Below are 11138 nucleotides of genomic sequence, written 5' to 3' on the forward strand. Positions count from 1 at the left end.
CGTTTATTATCACTACAAAATAAAAGAAAACTACTATAATAAGAGTAAAGCTTAAAAAGTCAACTAATTCCTTTATAAAGGTCTGAAACTTCAGCTTAAGACATTTAAAGAATGTTGTTTTAATCTCAGTTTTAATTAATTAAGTTTTGCATGCATGTGTAGGGCCCAAAGTTTGACTTAAAAAAAAAAAAAAAAAAAAAAACAGTCCCCCTTCAGTAGCCTTTTACTTCAAAGTGTAAATTGTTCCTTGCACACACATAAGAAAATCACCATTTTACAACCACACAACTAGGAAAACAAAATTGATAGATTTGCTTTATGGTTTCATATAAAAATTAAACACTTTGCCTATGTTTTTAAGCTGAATACAGACTTTCAGATCATAAAATACTCTAAATGAAATACCTGATGTGTTTGATTAGTAATATAAATCTAGAGTAAAAGTCATTGAAATTTCAATTAACCTTGAACACTTTCAACTGGACACAAAGGTTATTTTTATTTATGAATAACCCTTTAAGATGTGCCAATATATATTCATGTTTCCGTATCTTGTACAGTTTTTTACTCAGAATAAAAGCTCAATTAACACTGACAAATAAACATGTTAAAAAACCCTAAAATAAATCTTCAAGATTAGTGTTAAACTTTTCAATTACGCGCTATTGCAATGCATTCTGCTGTATTAGCAGACAAGGTAAATCTGAACATTTGCTTACCTTATTACTGAGGACACCAAGACGATTTCCTTTAACAGTGTGATCAAATTCTGATTCTTGATAACAGCACAAGAAAAAAAAAACTATTTATATATTATGTTTTCTTTTGCCCCTCCTTTTTCCCAAAAATCCTACACCCACATAACTTGACCAAACCCTTCCTTTTTCATCTGGGCACATCGCCATTATTTTTTTTAGCAAGATGCAATGCCATCTAAAATTGAATAAACAGTACAGAATTTACATACGCACACATTTTACATAACACTTGAAAGAAGACAAACGTAGTGGTAATGTTACAAATGGGTTCATTTATTCTTGATTTGGTATTCTCAGTAGACTGTTGTAGGTGTACTTCAGTAAAACAAGTACTGTATTTATCACAAACAAAATGTTGTCTTTTATTGAAATGTTGAACTGCCTAACTTAACAAGTAGACCAGGGCCTAGATTAAATTCAATTGATGGCAGTGCCATACATTATAAAGTGCCATTATAAAGTATAGCATGGATGTGCCATACATTTTGATTTCATTCAGGGCCAGTGGACATTAAATCTAAATTCTGTGTGGCAGATTAATGATTTCCATTACATGACAGTAGGTGTTAAAACTTCATGCTGATTTTGGATTCTCGCCAAGATAAGCACCAACTAAAACATAGCTTCTTTGCGTTTCCTTCCATCTGATGATATAGATATCCTTCTGCCTGGTGTTGATGGCTGAAATGTAATGCTGACTCCATGGATCAGCCTATTTTGCCTCCCTGGCACATCAGCACACACAATGGCTGCAATGCTGGCTCCAGGGATCAACCACAGTGTGGCCTCCCTAGCGCATCACCATGACAACCGCCTGGAGTGAGCTGAGTAGGGTACTTCTCTTGGGTCTTCAAGTGGGGTCTTCCATCCTTGGTATTTCGCTGACTAATTCACGACACCTTAAGAGGACTCGACAGTGATTCTGATGTTCCAGCATCACCCCCCATCCGCCACTCATCTAAGCCTAGCTTACTTACCTTCCTTTACACCAACGCTTTTCTTTTTTTAATTTCTACTGTGCTTGAGGTCCCCAACCCGAATCTTTTCGTCTCAACCACAGCCAGTTGCTGCTCCTCTCTGCTGCTTCAGATAAGTTCTTCACTATGCACCGCAACTCTTGACCACTGAATCTGATGTCTCTGAGAAACCAGATTATGGAGTGTCCACATATCCTCAACAACACACCTCCACTGAGTAAACCTGAACTCTTCATCCTCGCTATTCCACTTCAGCAGCTAGTTGAGTATACCAAAGTTTCTGCCTTTCATACTCCTCATCCACAGCATCCTTCCATGGCACTGTTAATTCTATCAGGTGGACAAGGCATGCTGATCCAGGCCACAAGACAATATCAGGTCCAAGTTTAGTGGTGGCAATCTCAGGTGTGAAAATAAGCCGTTGTCCAACATCTGCCAGCATTTTTCAGTCTCTAGCAGCTTCTAGTCCTAGACGAGTTTTGGTTTTAGTACCTTTTCTTGCAGGTTGCTTCCCTGGATAGAGGAATGTTATTCTTCGTGTGTCATATATTCCTGGCATTGGTGGCAACATGTTGGTCATGCTGTGCTTGTCTGCCAGTGCTAAGGCCAAACATTGCAGGACCTGGTCATGAAGCCAATTAAACTGTCCTTGGCTAAGACCCACCTTATTTCCTATCAAAATACGTCTTAACTGTAGCTAGCGATGAACACAAAGGAAACTATGGGTCTTCTCCAAACCACAGATTAAGGTTCTCTGATGATGAGAGAACAACATATGTTGACCTGATGTGGAAACTGATCCTGCTCTGTTTCATTGTCCATAGATCTTCTCAGCTGATCTTGCGTTGTTCCACACTCTCACATCTCGTCCACCCTCCCTGCTTGGCCTGGGAAACTGCCTTTATGCACATCATCCTCTCCTCCTGCTTTTGCACCTCATTGACTACCATCTTCCTCCATTGAGTTGGGGCTGCTTTGTGTCATGTAGGAGGAGCTGAACAGAGACCAAAGCTTCCTCTTCTGTGCTTTACTTGCCCTATGATTCGAAGGCAGAATAACTGTTGGCATTAAAACTAAAATTCACAATGCTGCAACATGTAAATTTAATATAGAATGAACAACACAAAGACTGTACAAGTCCAAAGGACATAAAAGAAAATGCATTGATTATTGTACTCATTAGTGTGTTTTGGTTATTTATAGAGACATTAATCAAATACAGTAAAACTAATCCAGCCCCTCTATATACCGGCATTCTATACCTGTTTCCACTAAATTGAATGGTGTGATACCCTACAATCCAGAACCTGGAGGCATGATTTGTCTTGTCTGCCTTAAAATAAATGTAAATCTGATGGAAGTTTGGCACCAAGTCATGTGACGTTTCTGTAAATCGACACATGAAGAAAGTACAAATCTAGAAATTCTACATAGAAAGGCCACCCCCTGCTATGGTCATTTTGTTATCCCTAGGCTGACCTTAATTATTATTTATTGCATTTATATAGTGCTTTTTATACAAATGTACTGCAAAGCACTGTACAGTGCATAACAGAATAAAAGAACAAACCACAATACATTTGTATAGCATGTCACACATACAACTGCTACAATCAGACCATTTAAATAACAGGTTTAAATAACAGTATACACATAATAATACAAAAGCAGCAATTTTAAAGTTACATTAAAACCAACTAAGATAAAAAAGCCATTTTTATAAAAGTGTGGGTTCTTTTGGTTTTGACTTGAAAACTGTAACGGTCCCAGCTTCCCTGTCAAATGAAGGCAGAGCATCCCATAATTTAGGAGCTCTACAAGAAACAGCCCTACCTCCTGTGTTGCTTTTGTTGACCCTAGGAATAAGCAGCAGCCTTGTACCTTGTGATCTCAGAGTGTGGTTTGGAAGATACAGGGTCAGTAACTCTTGCAAATAACTAGGTGCTAATCCATTCAGCGCCTTGTAAGTTAACAGCAAAATCTTAAATATCTATTCTACACTGCACAGGGAGCCAGTGTAAAGAGTTCAAAACAGAGGCATTATGTTCATTTTTCCTGGTTTTAGTCAGATTTCGCGGTGGTATTCTGAACAACCTGCAAGCGGGATACTACACGTTTTGGGATTCCGAAAAAAGTCCATTACAATAATCAATTCTAGATGAAACAAAGGCATGCATTAGTCTCTCGGCATCAGATACATAAATAATTGGTCTGTTTGGCTAAATTTCTCAATGGTAAAAATATACTTTAGTAACTTCCCTAATATGAGTCTTAAATGAAAGATCTGGCTCAAAGATGACCACCAAACTCTTAATTTCTAGTTTCAATTTTGATGAGAGACTGCAAGGGTCAAGCTCATGTAGTCCCACATTTCCTTTTAGCTGGTTTTGTGAGCCCACTAGCATAACCTCTGTAAGGTAAGTAGCTACTAACACCCAGGCAGAATATAATACTGTTATTACGTTTCACTGACCAATGTGGCATTAATTGGAGACATGCAATCTTGAGCACTGGCATTTGACAGTATATTCTATATTCTTCCTTCACATAGTCTAGTCTTTAATACTAATTGTAATTTTCGGCACACACAAAAAAAAATGAGGCGAGTTCTGAGAAACTGTTTTGCAGCTTACTGTGAAAACTGAACAGGAAACACAGTTGAAAAAGTCACAGTTATTTTTTTCCACTAGAGGTCACAGTTTCCTTACTTTTTCAATGATTTGGTTCATGAAAGAAATAAAGGTCCAGGTCTTTTGTGTACAAGTGCTCAAAAAGACGACGGGTTTAGGTACTGCTCTGGACTTATGAGTGATGTCAGGGGGCACTGTTGGCTACAGGACTGAGATTAGGCTATTTCTGGTCATGGAATTCTGTGCCAGCCAACAGAGTTGTAATCTTTGGGTTTAAATAAAATAATATAAAAAAGTATATATATTAGAAGTCTTCAGCCTCAGTCACTGATGTGTATTTGAAGCCATGGTAGTTATATTAAATCACAGTCAATTTGTGTTGATTGGTACTCAATAACTGTGCAAACAAGTTCTTTGTTGTGTGTTTAGTAATTAACATATTTTATTCCAATTAATTAATTCACATGTATATGCATAGACCTCTCAAAACTATATTTCCAACATCCTCTTGCTCACATATGTAACTGAGATGGATTTACCAGTGAGCTGGAGGATGATGATGGGTAATGTAGTCCTGAGAGGGCCATGCGGGTACATGGGAACCCATCTTGAGGCAGGGAATGCAATTTGAAAGTTTAAAAAAGTGGTCAAAATGTAAAAAAAAAAAATTAAAAAATTAAGCAATACACACACCTTACGTAAACAGTTGTAGCTGTAGCTGGCTATGAACAAGTGAAGCGTTGCTAGACAACCAATTGAGCAGGTGGGCTCACTCGACGCTTAGCTGATTGGGAGTTCAGGATTGGCTGGGGGGTGGGCCTGGGGAGGCTGCGCACAGCTCAAAAGGCATCTACGCCACAGACCAAGGTGACTGCACCTCCATGATACACAGAGGGGTGCTTTGTTTAAATCCAGAAAGACAGTGTCCGCTGTGCAGGATAACTACTACTGAACCGTTCAAGTGCAAGACGGTGACTGTGAAATCTCTGCTCAGCCAGGACCATCGTAAGAGTAAGAATCACTGGGAGGCCGGGACTTCGGGAGCAACAGCAGTAGATTAGTTTAGGGGATGTCGATCCCAAACAGTAGGTTCCTGGAGCAGGATGTCTCTTTTAGTGAGGCTAGTGCTCACCTTGTGCAGCAAACTTTTATTTTTAGCATTGTTTTATGCTGCCATTGCCAGTACCCTAGTGGCAGCACTTGTGTTAAATTAAATCTGCGTGCCTGTGCAGTGTGTCAACACCCACTGCTCTGTGTCTGCCTCATCATTTAATGACGAGCGACACACTTCCCTGTTACACTGTGTTATTATTATAAATCATTTGGCATTCCTAAATATCTTACTTTGCCCTTAGCAAATACCACATTCTAAGAGGCATATCAAGTTTGAAGTAAATCCACAAATGGTAGAAAAACACATTATGGGTAATAGTGACATAGGTATAATAATACGTTTCTTTGTCTTATTCTAATAGAGATCCACTTCGTATCATTTTCTATTTCAGTCGTCAGGTTCTGGTGACTTTTTAAAAGTGCACTCATGGCTTCTACAGACCTCTCAAGCGTGTCTTGTTTTTTTGTCCCCCTGCAAGACTTTGCCCCCAGTGAATGTGATATGTCTTACTAAGATAACTGCGTGCCAAGTTGTTCTTTAACCTGATTTAAGAGACAGTGTTTTAGAGATCCTGTTTAACCATTCTGAATGAGGCCTATAGTTTATAAGCTTGACATTTACCTTCATGCGGTGTGGAATGAGCAGTGTCTTCCATCTCTTCTTTTACAGTGGTCTGGATATTGAAAGAGTCTTGCTCTCTGTTCTATTGCAGTCAAATCAGAGGCTGAGATGGGCTGCCTATTGACAGGTGGTGTCTGGCCTCCACAAGCTTGGCCTTCGTCCTGCACTTGTGGTCCTGCCACCTTCTCTTCACTTCATTTCTGGAGCGTTGTATGCCAGATTTCTTTGGGTGGCTAGCCATATCTTCATTTTATCCCTGGATGTCAAATGGTTCCCTTTTAAGCCAATCAAGAGGTCTTCTTTTGGGGTTACTTCTTCTATACAAATATCTAATTCCACATCTGTGAATTTATGTGTGTGCATCTTGTTTTCTTCTGGTCTGTTAAAAATAATCCAGATTAAAAATTATAAATTATTTGTATAATGCTTTGTCAAATAAGGTGATCTGAATATTGGGCTCAAACGATTCATCACTACTTTGTTAACACACTTGAAAATGCTTTTGTGCTCTTCAGTCATACATTAAAAGCCTTGCCTTTTTTTTTGTAAAAATCTGTGTGCATCAGCAGCTTTGTACCTAATTTGGGCTTATGCTGCAATAGTGCTAATGAGCAGTATAGAAGACTGGACTCTCCTTTGCAAGTAACCATGGCCACATCTTGAAATCATTAGTGTTACACAGACATAAAAATGAGCACACACAACATATACATGTTAAATGAAATCGGCAAGCTTAAAGTTAGCATTTCAGGAAGCAAAGTACACACTGTGGACCCCTTGATTGAGACACAGTAATTGATTATTCATTCCAACACAGCCATAGCAAACAGCACATCCAGGAGGAAACAGCACTGACTAAAATCATCAAAGTGAGGTGTGAAGATGGGGGATAGCCATTAGATTCTAGAAACGACAAGGACTCATTATACAACAGATCCTAGTTGCCAGGGAAAGCAGCCTGTCATCATTTTTGCACATACAGTAAAACTTGATTATCAGACACCTCTGTTATCTGAACAGCCTCTTGTTAATCTTGTTGTGCGCAGAACTTTGCCTAGTTGTCATTGAAAATGTGCAAACAAGCCCTCAATCACTGGTATTTACAGACTATAATGGATCTCCGGAGGTCGAGGGCATTATTTGAACGAGGGAGTTTCATTATTACGTCACAGCAATGCAATTATCACTATTATACTGCAACTTATTTCTTTATTTACCTCTGTTTGTCTGAATTAGTAGTTAGGTTTAGCTTTATCACTGCCAGTGCTTTTTGGTCATCAGAGCTCTCTTAAAGCTGCAGTGTCTAACAATCACATTCAATTATACACTTGTCCTAAATGCATTCAGCTGTCCTAAGAGGGTGGTAGTGTGAACAGAGGAACATTGTTGAACAAGCTAGATTTCCAACTTTAATGCCCCTTATGAAAGTTTACCACTGTAAATTTAGGCAGTAATTTCCCAGGCTTTTCTAATGGTTATTACCATAGTTTACAATGTCTTTTCATGTCTTTTGACAAGTTTGACCATACCTTGCTGGTCTTTACAATGCTTACCTGTGCTTACTGTGCTTTAAAGTATTGGAGGTAAAATCCAATAATTTAATAGCATGGCTTTCCTAAGATCAATCTCCTGACGCCTTTAATTTTAATTATATATAAAACGTATTGGTTTTGTGTATATGATTCAATTAGTGTTGTTTTATTGTACTATGTCACACATATTGAAAATTGCCAAAATGCCATTATACACCCATTTCCACAAAGTTATGCACCAGAAAATTCAAGAAACTTCAGAAATGATGCTATAATGTGTTATTACTCCAACGTCGTAGTTAACGTGTCAGTCTTTGTGCTGTTTAACCTGCGCAAAGATGTTGCAGGATCCACGATCCATGATCTTTCTCAATCTAGCGGTAGAAGGCTTACTGTATTGTACAGTCCTGTTTGCTTCCTGAAACGCAGGAAAAAAAAAAAGTTATTAAACATACTTGTTTAATACATACTTAGCAACCTGTTTTTTGTTCTTTTTTCACATGTTTAACATTTGTGCAGTTTTGAAGTTAGTACAGTACTCGAATTTGTTACTTTTTAATGTTGCCATGGTGACCTCCACAGGAAGAACAAATTCCGCTGCAGCGTGGTAACTGGACTTTCAGAATTGCCGCAGCGCCGTGTAGAGGCGCTCGTACCTAGCCTACAAATTCACAGGAACTGAGAGGTAAGGCTAGAAATGTAGGCTTAAGACTACCAATGAAAACCATATGATCTCAAACCATCAGTCTTTTTCTGATAGTTCAGTCATGAACACTAACATTAGCCAAGGCGAGAGTGGCCTGCAGATCTTTAGATGTTACTCTGGAGTTCTTTTTGACTTCCTTGATGATTTTCTGGTTTGTTCTTGAAGAGATTTTGGTAGGACGACCGCTCCTGGGTAGAGTGACTGTGGTCTTGATCTGTCTGACAGTGGATTGGTGGAGCCCCAAATCCTTAGAAATGTTTTTGTAACCCTTTCTAGCCTAATGAGCATCAATAACTGTTTTTCTGAGGTCCTCACAGATTTATTTTGATTGTGCCATGATGTGTTTCCACATACCTGTATGGGGAAGACCAAACTCACAAAGTTTCTGATCTTTATAAAGGGTGGGGCCTCCCAAACTCACCCCTGAAAATCTACCTAATTATTTTAAATAAATAATAATTATTCTAATTATACTCCCAATTGAGCTGATAAAACCAGGGGTTCACTTGCTTTTTCACATACCCTGAATCTTAATTACTCATTGTTTGTCTAATTCATACATCATTTTGTTTCAAAAGACAGGCAATTGGTTAATATAATCCCTATTGGATATTTAAGAAGGCTATCATGTTAAAACTATGGAATTTCCATAATTATCATTGGGGTTCACAACCTTTTTCTCAGCACTGTATATAATCACCAGCAACCCTCAATAGAATTACAGCCTTATAATGCACTGCTGTGTGTACAGTATCCCTTATATTTTAGTAAGCTGTAATTTTTTACATATACTTTTAAAAAGTTTTTTAAGTTCAGAATGCCTTTGATAAATAAGTAACAACTCCACATTTGTTGTGTTGCCATTTTGGGGAAAACCATGGCATGTTTTATGGAAAGAAATATAGATTAAAGGCTATTTTCTGTATTTATTTAATACTGCACTCATGTTAACATCAGTACATTTCATTATGTTAATGAATTAGCTGTTGAAATGGTACATGATTGTGTAAAAACACACTGTAATAAATATGTACATTTTTAAAAATCATGATCTAAAGAAACCGTATGATATTTTCTTGCCAGAAAATCTCTGCTACATTTAGTTGATGGAAAAGTTGCCTTGTGTTTTCTTGGCTTTAAATATACGCCTCGCAATCTGGTAGATGTACCAAAAGTGGTGAAAACCTTTTTTTTAGGGCCGGGCCAGCAGTGGAACAGGGGACTAGTGCTAACCAGGGTCTGTGATACCAGCTGTTAAATGTACCCCACACAATTTAAAGACACTTTACCAAGTCACAATTGCAGAAGGGACAAGAATTTGAGCCATTTCAAAAGCTTAACTTCCGAAATTCAGCTTTTAGGAGTTGGTCTGCACTTGCAAGCTTTACAATCGCTGGGCATGTGTAAAGTATGACATCTCGACCATGATTTTTGCAATGACAGCAGACAAGATTGACTAATCAAAATTGTAGCAACTAGTTAGCCCTGACCAATTGCAGGAATCATTGAAGAGATTGTGCTCTTCAGCCCGGCAGTAGTAAAGACAACAAGTGCACTTTAATGTTGCAATACTTTAAAACTTCCAGGTAATCCACAATACTGGGATGGGCTTGATGCAGGTCAAATGGATTTATAAATCACAATCTGTTGAACAGGCCTATCCTGTTTTATGCCAAACCAATTACCCTCCTAAGCAGTACACAAACTTTTTTTTTTTTTACGAAGTTTACACAGTTTTACCAACTTCACATGACTTTACCATATATTCAGTTCACAGTACTTCAAAAAGTACAATGTTGTGGCAAGATAAACTGCCTTTACTCAACGTGAAAATAAAACCTGGAAAATAAAAATATATCAACAGCAAAACAATGTTCTTGTGAGGTTCTAAACGTTTATGTAAATACCCCTTTGAGCTAAATAATTTCAAGTTAGCATTGAACCACTGACTTTCTAAAAATCTGTTTGGCCCAAGGCTATCTGGAATATATTATTTCAAAAGAAAAACTTCTTTTTACAGTGAATAACTATCAACTGTCATATCCTATCCATATTTTATTTATATATATATATATTATATATATATATATATATATATATATATATATATATATATATATATATTGAATATTGTCCCCTTACCTGTTTATGAGGTTTGCAATTATTCTGTGTGGTTCTACTGTAATTAAAACAGCATAACTACTGTATTTAAAGATGTACTCTATGATATACAGGCAGTCCTCGCACTTACGACACAATTGGTTCCTGAAAGTCGCGTTGTAAATCGAAGCACATTTTCCCATAGGAACAATGTTATAAATTGAGGAAACGTTCCTGACTTCAACCAGATAATAGTTTTTCAAAAATGGCCCGTTATACTGTCCTCATGCAAATATTTATTTAACTCTTTACACACTCCGGTGATTAGGCGCATATTACTCAGACACCTGCTTGTTTAAAAGTACAGACTAGAGGCTTTTAAAGACATATTCAGCGTGTATGTGGTTCCCCCAGCAGGAAATACGATCGCCTGAAGTTAAGCGTCTCGTCATGTAACAGAGTTCTGGTTTAGTTTTGAGTCAATTTCATTTATCATACATTGTTAACGGCAAATAAATTACATGCATAAAAAAACACTAGACTAAGTCAGGACGACCACGACAGGTACTGTAGTTCGGACACCGAGAATGCGCACATGATGGATGGCCCAGGTCTCGCCGTGTCGTAAATGCCATGTCGATGTCGTTAAGTCGAAGCAGGGTAATAATGCAAGAGTCAGAAGTGCCGTGCGTCGTAAGTC

The sequence above is a fragment of the Polyodon spathula genome, chromosome 10, assembly GCF_017654505.1.
Source record: "Polyodon spathula isolate WHYD16114869_AA chromosome 10, ASM1765450v1, whole genome shotgun sequence".
NCBI classification, from domain to species: Eukaryota; Metazoa; Chordata; class Actinopteri; order Acipenseriformes; family Polyodontidae; genus Polyodon; species Polyodon spathula.